Source organism: Acomys minous, assembly GCF_964271855.1.
Source record: "Acomys minous genome assembly, chromosome: 1".
In the NCBI taxonomy this organism is placed as follows: Eukaryota; Metazoa; Chordata; class Mammalia; order Rodentia; family Muridae; genus Acomys; species Acomys minous.
Genome location: NC_140483.1, coordinates 21818559 through 21826894, shown reverse-complemented (window position 1 = coordinate 21826894; position 8336 = coordinate 21818559). Strand labels below are relative to the sequence as shown.

At 42.7% G+C, this 8336-nt stretch overlaps 1 long non-coding RNA gene across 1 annotated transcript; it reads left to right on the top strand.

Moving 5' to 3' along the window:
* Positions 1-1091: 1091 nt before the first annotated feature.
* Positions 1092-4043, top strand: LOC311592080. Its single transcript, XR_014777285.1, has 3 exons — positions 1092-1179; positions 2009-2071; positions 2622-4043. It is a non-coding gene; the product is annotated as an uncharacterized lncRNA (long non-coding RNA).
* The last annotated feature ends 4293 nt before the right edge of the window (positions 4044-8336 follow it).

Sequence of the window (8336 nt, the reverse complement as noted above, 5' to 3'; positions counted from 1 at the left end):
AGATCCTATTTTCTCAGCTGTAAGGTATCCATAAGTGTTAGGGCTTGCTACATATAATTATTAAGTAGATTGCATGCATGCAATAGCCAATGGTACCTAGTACTAGGTAAATATGAGCTCCAGTGTGTGTAATTGGCAGGCCTGAGTAGGAAGTCGAGGTGGCACTCTATAGGAAAGGGATTGTGACATGCGTCATAACTCAAACGGACTCACAAAAAGGAAATGTCATCGTCTCCAGGCATGATATCCAAGGAAACAGAAACAGAGTGACATAGAGGGGCAAAGACAAAGAGATGGGGACAGACTATTCTTTCTTTGCACACACATAAATAAGATTGAGAACACTTTGTCTGGCTCCCTCACTAAGTCTGAGGCAGAGACTTAGACAAGACTAGCTCTGAAACAGTGACATCTGTGATCATCTTGGATCAGATCCACTATTTGTATATATTTTGGAGTCCTATAGGAGGGCACAACATTCTGGCTATCACTTTCCAATTTCACCCAAAAACATTGTGTTAATACTAAAAAAAAATGTATTAAGATTAATGCCTCATCTAGCTCAAACATTTTTAAAAGTAAAATACCTATGTATCCTTTGTTTTTCTGGCTCCTCCTATATAGCCTGGCACAAAGAAGGCTATGGAGCTTGATCCATATTTAACTATTTCATGAATGCTTGTGGTTATAATCAGGCATGTATTGGAATAATAAAGCACTGGCTATAATTAAAATCAATCAAGTTAAACAACCAAGACCCTGACACAGAAAGTCCAGAAGCCATACAAGGTCATCTATGCCAGAGCTATATTTGAATCCATGCAGCAGATGGGCTAAGCTGAACATCAGGAATAAAGAAAATGTCGCACTGGGCTTATGTGAGATTTGAACAAGAGGTACCTTATCAAACAAGTAATCGCTGGGATGAAAAGGCCATCTGAGGATTCAAGCATCCGTCTCCATTGGGCGGGGGCCATTCAAGCTCTGAGCTTTATTTCTTTATCATGGAAAGGTAAAATAACACTAGGTGGTCTCTAAAACCCCACCTACCTTTCACAGACTGTGGTTCTATGTTTGTTTGTGGCAGGTGGTGTCTCAAAGGATACAGTATATTCTGTAGTTTCAAGAACTGCTCATCACACAGAGTCCAGAAACAATGATGAAATCCCTGAGTCAGATGTAAGTCGCTGCTACTCATGAATACGCCCTACCACCAGTACCACCACCAGAATAGGCATCTTGGGCAACAGTTGCCCTCTGTTTGCTGTTACATAGAAAGAAGCTACAGACAAGAGTCTGAAGGGACCAACCAAAAAGGAAATGATGGCATGGGTCTCCGCATGTAAGCCGACATAGTCCCTTGCCTCCTCATGACAGCCTCCATGGCATACGGCCCTGAGCTTCACATGAAGGCTTAACTGAGGGTTAGATGCAATTTGTGTCTAAGAGGCCCTCTCTAGAGGAATCAAGCAATGATAGAATCCTTATTGTGAGAGGAGGAATGCTATGGGGTCACCAGCAGGCAAAGTCGGTACTAAGGTTGTTCCAAGGACACAGAAGGAAAGACAGACAACCTTGAACTAAACTAGCTGGTCGACAACAGCTTTTCTTAGACCCTTAATCGCTCTGTTCCACACCTTCTTCCTTTGGCCGGCCTCCCATGGCTCGCTCCCACCAAAGATCACCTTCTGTACCTACACAAGCCTGCTTCCTTGAGTCTGCAAGGACTGAACGGGGACACTTAGGTTTCTCCAGTTACTCTGACACTGTACTAGGACTGCTGGGGACGCAATTATAGATTCACATAACTCACAGAAAACTAATTTCCCAGCGCAGCAAGACTCATTCTAAACTACCCAGAACCTTCCTCCTAGCTCCTGGAGGCCTTCAGGAGGCTGCATGGTGAAATGGGATCCAGAATGGGTGGTGGAGAGACTGGAATTAGGAAGAGAGCCTGTTAAGGCTTGTCTTCTGAACTCTCGCTGAGGAGAAAGTATCTCTTTTCCAGGGGAATTCATGTACGGAAGAAATGGCGAACCCCGTCTATTCCACGGTGCAGCTTCCTGAGAAGGTAATTCCTGGGTGGCTTTTTAATCTTTTTTTCCCCCCATTCATTCTACCTTCCTGCTGCATCCCGTCCATCAGTATTTAACTGAAAGCCTGAGTCTCCTTGAGGCAAAAGGAAAGTTGTTCACAGCATCCTAAATACTAGATCATGGGAGGCTTAATAGTGACTAGACCCCAGCAGTTATTGGTCTCTATGTTAAGGCAAAAATGGAGCTGCTGAGGAACAGAAAGATCTAAGGCTGACCTAGGGACAAATAATGCATCCTGGATACCTTTTGAGGCCTAACAATCAAAATCACTTTCAAATACCCCATCCCTTTCTACTTATTACTTCTCAGCTAAGAAGCTCCCTGGGGCTCCCAAATGGGGTGGCTGGAGCAGAGAAAAATGATTCACCAAAACAAACAGCCTTTCTACCCCCATGTCCCCAAGCACAGGGGAAAGCTAAGATCTCACCCTAGGCTGCTTTAACTCTCCTGGTACTTCAAGGGACTGGAGTTCCCCAGTCACACCTTTCAGCTAACAATTTTTTCATATTTCCTTCTCCTACACAGATGTAGAAAACCAACATGAAGTGTGACAGACCTTCCAGCTTTTTGAGTAATGAACCTGTTGTCCAATGGAGCAGGCAGCCTTCTCCCTTTGGAAACAAACTAAGTAACAACCACTGTGAGGATACATGCCCTGATACCTTGTAAACACTTGCCCTTACTTATCAAATCCTTCCTATGTGGGTAAGATAGATTCCCTGATATGGTGCCCACAATCTTTTTCATACCACAGAGCATATAAAAAAAATTTTTGGTCACACTGCATTCAATCATCAAGGAAACTTATGTCCATAAGAAAACTGAAGATGGCTGGAAGATTCTCAGATCAAGATAGAACATCACTGTCCAACAGCTGTAGGAAGAAATCAGTCATTATTGTGAACACTTCTAAAACACCATGGCATACCAGATAGATTTTTTTTGCAGGCTCGGCAAGTGTAAGGAACCCTGATGCAAGGCCTCCCAGTCTCTATGGGTCCTTAAGCAACTTAGGAGAGGTGCCCTTAGGGTGTATCTAACCCCTTACTTGAATGCACAGTGTGGCCAGGCAAGTGTAGGCTACATGTCAACCCCTATGCATTCCTAAGCTCAGGAACCATCACGCAGGATGCAGCTGCCACTCTTAGCCCAAATAGAGATGGCCATGCTGCTTGGAAAGCTGTGGCTTGTGACCCTAAGCCAGGCAGATACATCCTCTTAGTGTCGCATTAGAATGTGCTCTTCCTGTAGACTAGAGTGCTGGAGGCCTGGAGAATCCTCTCACAGTTTCCTTTCTGGCCAAGCATTCTTTCCACATGTATTCCTTCAGTCAGACTCAGCAAAAAGGCACCATGCCCGAGAGCTTCATGGTCCAAAACAAAATGTCCAGCCACATTTCTGACACTTGGAAGGAAGTGGCTGTAATCAAGCCATCAAAAGATCTTGAACATCTTGATCTAAAAACATCCTCTAACCAACTAAACTTGATTGTAGAAGTATACTATCTGGACTTCCTGCCAGGAGTACTTGATTGCAGCCTTTTTTTTGTCTCATTGGATTGGTATATTCTGCCTTTATTCTTTCTTCTAACCTTAATCCCATACCAGGACCCTTCAAACATAACAACGTTTCAATGAAACCCTCTGACATGGGACTGCAGCCAGTGACCATTAAGGTCCGGAGTTCACTGCCAAGTTCTGCTGGTTTTCTCCACTTATTAAAAGAAACATGTCTAAGAATTATTCATTAGTTAATAATTTATATTATGACTTACAAAGAAATAAAGTGTTTCAGAAAGCTCCAAATAATGGCTCTCAGATATTAGAATGGAGAACAAAGAAAAAACTGTCTTGGTTCCCACACTCCCAGCACATAGGTGCAGGCAAAAGTTCCTTAAATGAGAGAACATTGACCCTTGACAAAGAGAGCACATGCGTGCTGACACCAACCCAACAACCTAACAATGATGATGTATTTACTTTGCATTCTCGACCCTGTATTGTTTCATTCAACTCGATTACTCAAAAATGGCAATATTATTACTTTGCATTCTGTAGTTTGTACTGCATTGCTTCACTGCCTCCCTTGAATCTACTTCATGGGAAATGTAGCCACAAAACACTCCCTCTTTCAAAAAATGTGTATAAAAATCCAGACTGCTTGCCTGCAAAATACACTCAGATTCAAACTGCCTCTGTGTTTGTCTCTGTTTGTCACTCGCCAAATCTGTGTCCACTGATGCTTTGAGAACTCCTGTTCCCAAGGACCTATACCTGATTGAGATGGTCCGTGGCACGGACACAAAGTATGACTTGTTTAAACAGAACTAAGAGTCTATTTTCTTATAGCCATTTGTCCCTCGTGCCAGAGAGTTGCCCTTGACTTAGCATTTCAGCCTATAAAGTGGCAAAACAGGTGAAGTCATTTGTTTCTGTAACTTCTTCCGGCTGACATTAGGGGCGCTGTTATCAAGCATGGAAAGGCTGAAAAGCTAGTCAAAGGCTAATGGGGCATTTATCAAATGCTGGTTAGCTGATCCAGTTGAGGAGACAGAGAGTAGTCATATCTGTGGGACTGGTTTACATCAGCTTCCAGCAGGTCCAGATCTCAGCAGCTCTGGATTTAGTTGGTTAGCCAGGTAAAACTCTGCTGAGACAAACACAGACTAGGGACAGAGGTTAAAATTGTGTTTCTAAGACAGCTGGAGTAAGCTTATGCCTTTGAAGCCCAGTAAAAGCAGGAACATTTTTTTCTCAGTCCAGAAGACTTGATATCTAGGTTGGACAGAATCATTTTTAGCATGATGAGAAGCACCCTTAAGTCTATATTAAGAATTCAACCAAAGAGAAATTAAAATCTTGAGCTTGGGACTGATTAATAAGCAGCCAGCATTCTACCAGCTCATTATAAGTGCATTGATCTCATTTGAAATCTGCAACTTGCTTTTATGCAGCTTAAAACTTTTCTTAAGACCCTTTAACTTTTATAACTTGCACTTACCAGCATTTAAACACTTTCTTAGACCCTCAATAGTAAACATTTTCTCAGACTCTCAAACACTTGTACTTATCAACTTGAAACACTTTCTTATAAACAACCTTAAAACACCTTCTTGGAACAGTTTCTCAGATCTTCTAACATTCTTATCTTGCATGTATCAACCTTTAAATACTTTCTCAAACCCCCAAATACTTTAAATTTGCACATAGAATCTTTAAGGATTACATAGGCACAATACCTTAAAAGAGTTGATACATAGAATGCTGTAATCAAAATATAACCTTAATTTTGTATCAGTATACAAAGATTGGAACAACTAGAAACCATCTACCCCACCTAGGGAATGGGGCATCACTCTCTTGGAATTGTCTCATTAACTATCAGGCAACTGATTTGCTGATATAGCTGACCATAAACGGCATCAATTATTAGTACACCTTTAAATATATTCCTGAACTAATATCAATGTAAAACTTTTAATCATAGATAGAGTTCATTGATGGACTGGCAATCTTGCTGATTCTGCCACATTCCACCATTAAGACTGAACAGCAAAGGGACAGAGGTTGCTCTTGGTGCTGAGCAAGGCAACTGAATGCGGTTGGCAGTCTTCAACAGAGAAGTTTGAGTCTCCCACAACAAAACTGGCTGCCAGCCATGTGACTGCCCTTTTTACAACCACATCCTTTTTACAACTCAGTCAGCATGGCGGCCAGCCGCTTGGTCTTAGAGGCTGTGCTGGGCAATTTAAAAACATCGCCATATTAAGAAAATAAAGCCAAAGATATTCCTGAGGCAGCAATTTCTACCTTTTTGAGAATGAAGGTAGAACATAATAACCATCAATTTAGAAGACAAACCCAAATTTTAACAGGGCAAGCAACTGAATATCTCTAAAATTAATATTTCTTAACTTGAAAGGATCCTTTAGAATTACTCATTTCCAAAGTCTACAATACAGCAGTATGTTAACCCGAATTGACCTTCATAAGAAGCAGAGAGCTCATTAGGACCAAGAGGCTCTAAAATTATTGCCGTATCCCATGTGGCTATCTCAAGATGGTGGAGTCACATGGCCGGATACAGATCAGGTGTTCCCCATGGCTGCTATTTAAAAACATGTGTGTTACAAAGACATATACACATAAGTATGTTCTAAGCAAGCATTTGAACTTAAATTTTAAACATTATTACCCAATGAGCAAATTATACATCTTTAAATAAGGGTTCACAGTATAATCTTAAGCTATATAGCCTGGAAGTGCAGCTTTAATACCTTATTAAGGAAGCATTATTTTAAATCCTAACTTTTATAACTCTAGTTTCAAATACAGGACAATAATTACATAAAACCCTTAATTTAAAAGTATCTTTAGAGACCTGTTGGCTTATGCCACTTGCTGCTTAGAATGGCTCCAACTTTAACTTACAAGTTTAAGCTAACCTTTGTTCCAGATGTTAAAGATCTTTTTAACCATCTTCGATAACCAATCATTTATAAGCAAGATGTACAGAACACAATAAATTTATACATTTGAAATCAGACATATAGTGGCTACATACAGTCATACATTTTAAGACAGGCAGACAAAACTTTCTCTAGGTGTAATTTCAAGGAAAAGTACCTTGTCACCTGTTGAACCCAATCAATAGAGGCAAGAGCTGGGGCTTTCCAGCGGTGTCCCAGATCAGGTGACCAGTGTACTATATATACTTGGGGGGCCAAACTTGCGACCAGACTGCAAACTGGAAAAAGCCTTCACCAAGGCCAGACAGCAGCCACCCCAAAGGCCCTGCAGTTTCTGTGTCATCTTGGTGCTTGCTCAGCACAAGTGGTGGCAGACCTTAGCAATCCTGTGTCCACACCTTTCCTAATGCTGCACACTCAAGCCAGAGAGCGCAGGCAGGTAGGGAGCAGGATGTGCCGCTGTTGGCTGAGGAATCAGGTGTTTCTGACCAGCAATAACCCCCAAAGCACTTGTGTTCATGGCAGGGGTCCCCAGAAGACCTTCCATGCTTGGCACAAGCCTCTGCCCTGCTTGAGACCTGGCCCATTTCTAGAACTGAGATGGCTACAAGCAAACACAAACACAAAACGACTACACACAGAGATGTACCAGTACGGCAAGAGAAAAGAACCGAAATTCAGAACGGCAACTATCTTGTGAGCTAACGGGCTGGCTCCTCCATCCAGCACGTTCTGCCAGACACCAAACTCAAAGCAGCCTATCCCGTAACCGGTCTCTGCCTGAGTCAAAAACCAGACCTGGTCTGAAATTCCTACAAAAGATTCTTAGTGACAGAGTCACACAACGACAAAAAGGAAACAAAGCACAAAACCGACAATATCAGACTTCCTGGTGCGCACAGGCAGTGAGACGTTGGCATCTGCCACACTGTAGGAGCGACCCGCTTTGTCTCCCAAGCTTGAGGTTGTCTGTCTAGTCAGTCTCAGTCAACACTACATACACAAAGTATCAATCAACACTATACCCATACACAACAGTCGTCGGACACACAAACACCTTCAGCCCGCTGATTTGAGTGGAAACGAACATACCATACTGGTTTGGGTACCCAGGAGAGTGTTCAGTAGCTGGATCCAGTAGGAAACAGATGTGAGGCTCTAAGTCCTCTTGACGGGAGTCAGAGAGTCCTTCCTGAAGGGAATGGAATAGCCCCTGATGATGCTCTAAGGCCTCCCTAATGGGGGTCAGATACCCCCCTCCTGATGGGGACCGAAGACCACCCGATGGGATCTGGAACAGCTTCACAGGCTCGCGCAGCCAGGACTATCCAGTGCGGCCGCTAAGTCACTCCTGGCTGCCACAGATACAGAAGTCCCGAGCAGCCAGAAAACACAGAGCTGCGGAACAGACTCATGGTACACTTACATAAACGCACACTTACTGACATAGGTAAGATTTGAGGATCTAAGACATGTCTGAGGGTAAGAAAGTGTTTTAAGGCTGGTAAAAGAAAGTGATTTGAGGTGCATGGAACTAGAAATGATCATCCTGGTGAGTTCACCCAGTCCCAGAAAGATACACATGGCATATACTCACTTATTATTGGACACTAGCCCACCAGACCCCTGAAAGCTCTTCACTTAGCTGGGGATTAGGATACATCCTGGGACTTCCTACTGGGATTCTCAATGAGAGAGATAAGGAATAACGGGGAAATAGAAGGATTCAGAGGGTCCTAGAAACCTACAAAAAGACCATTGAGGCTGGTGGA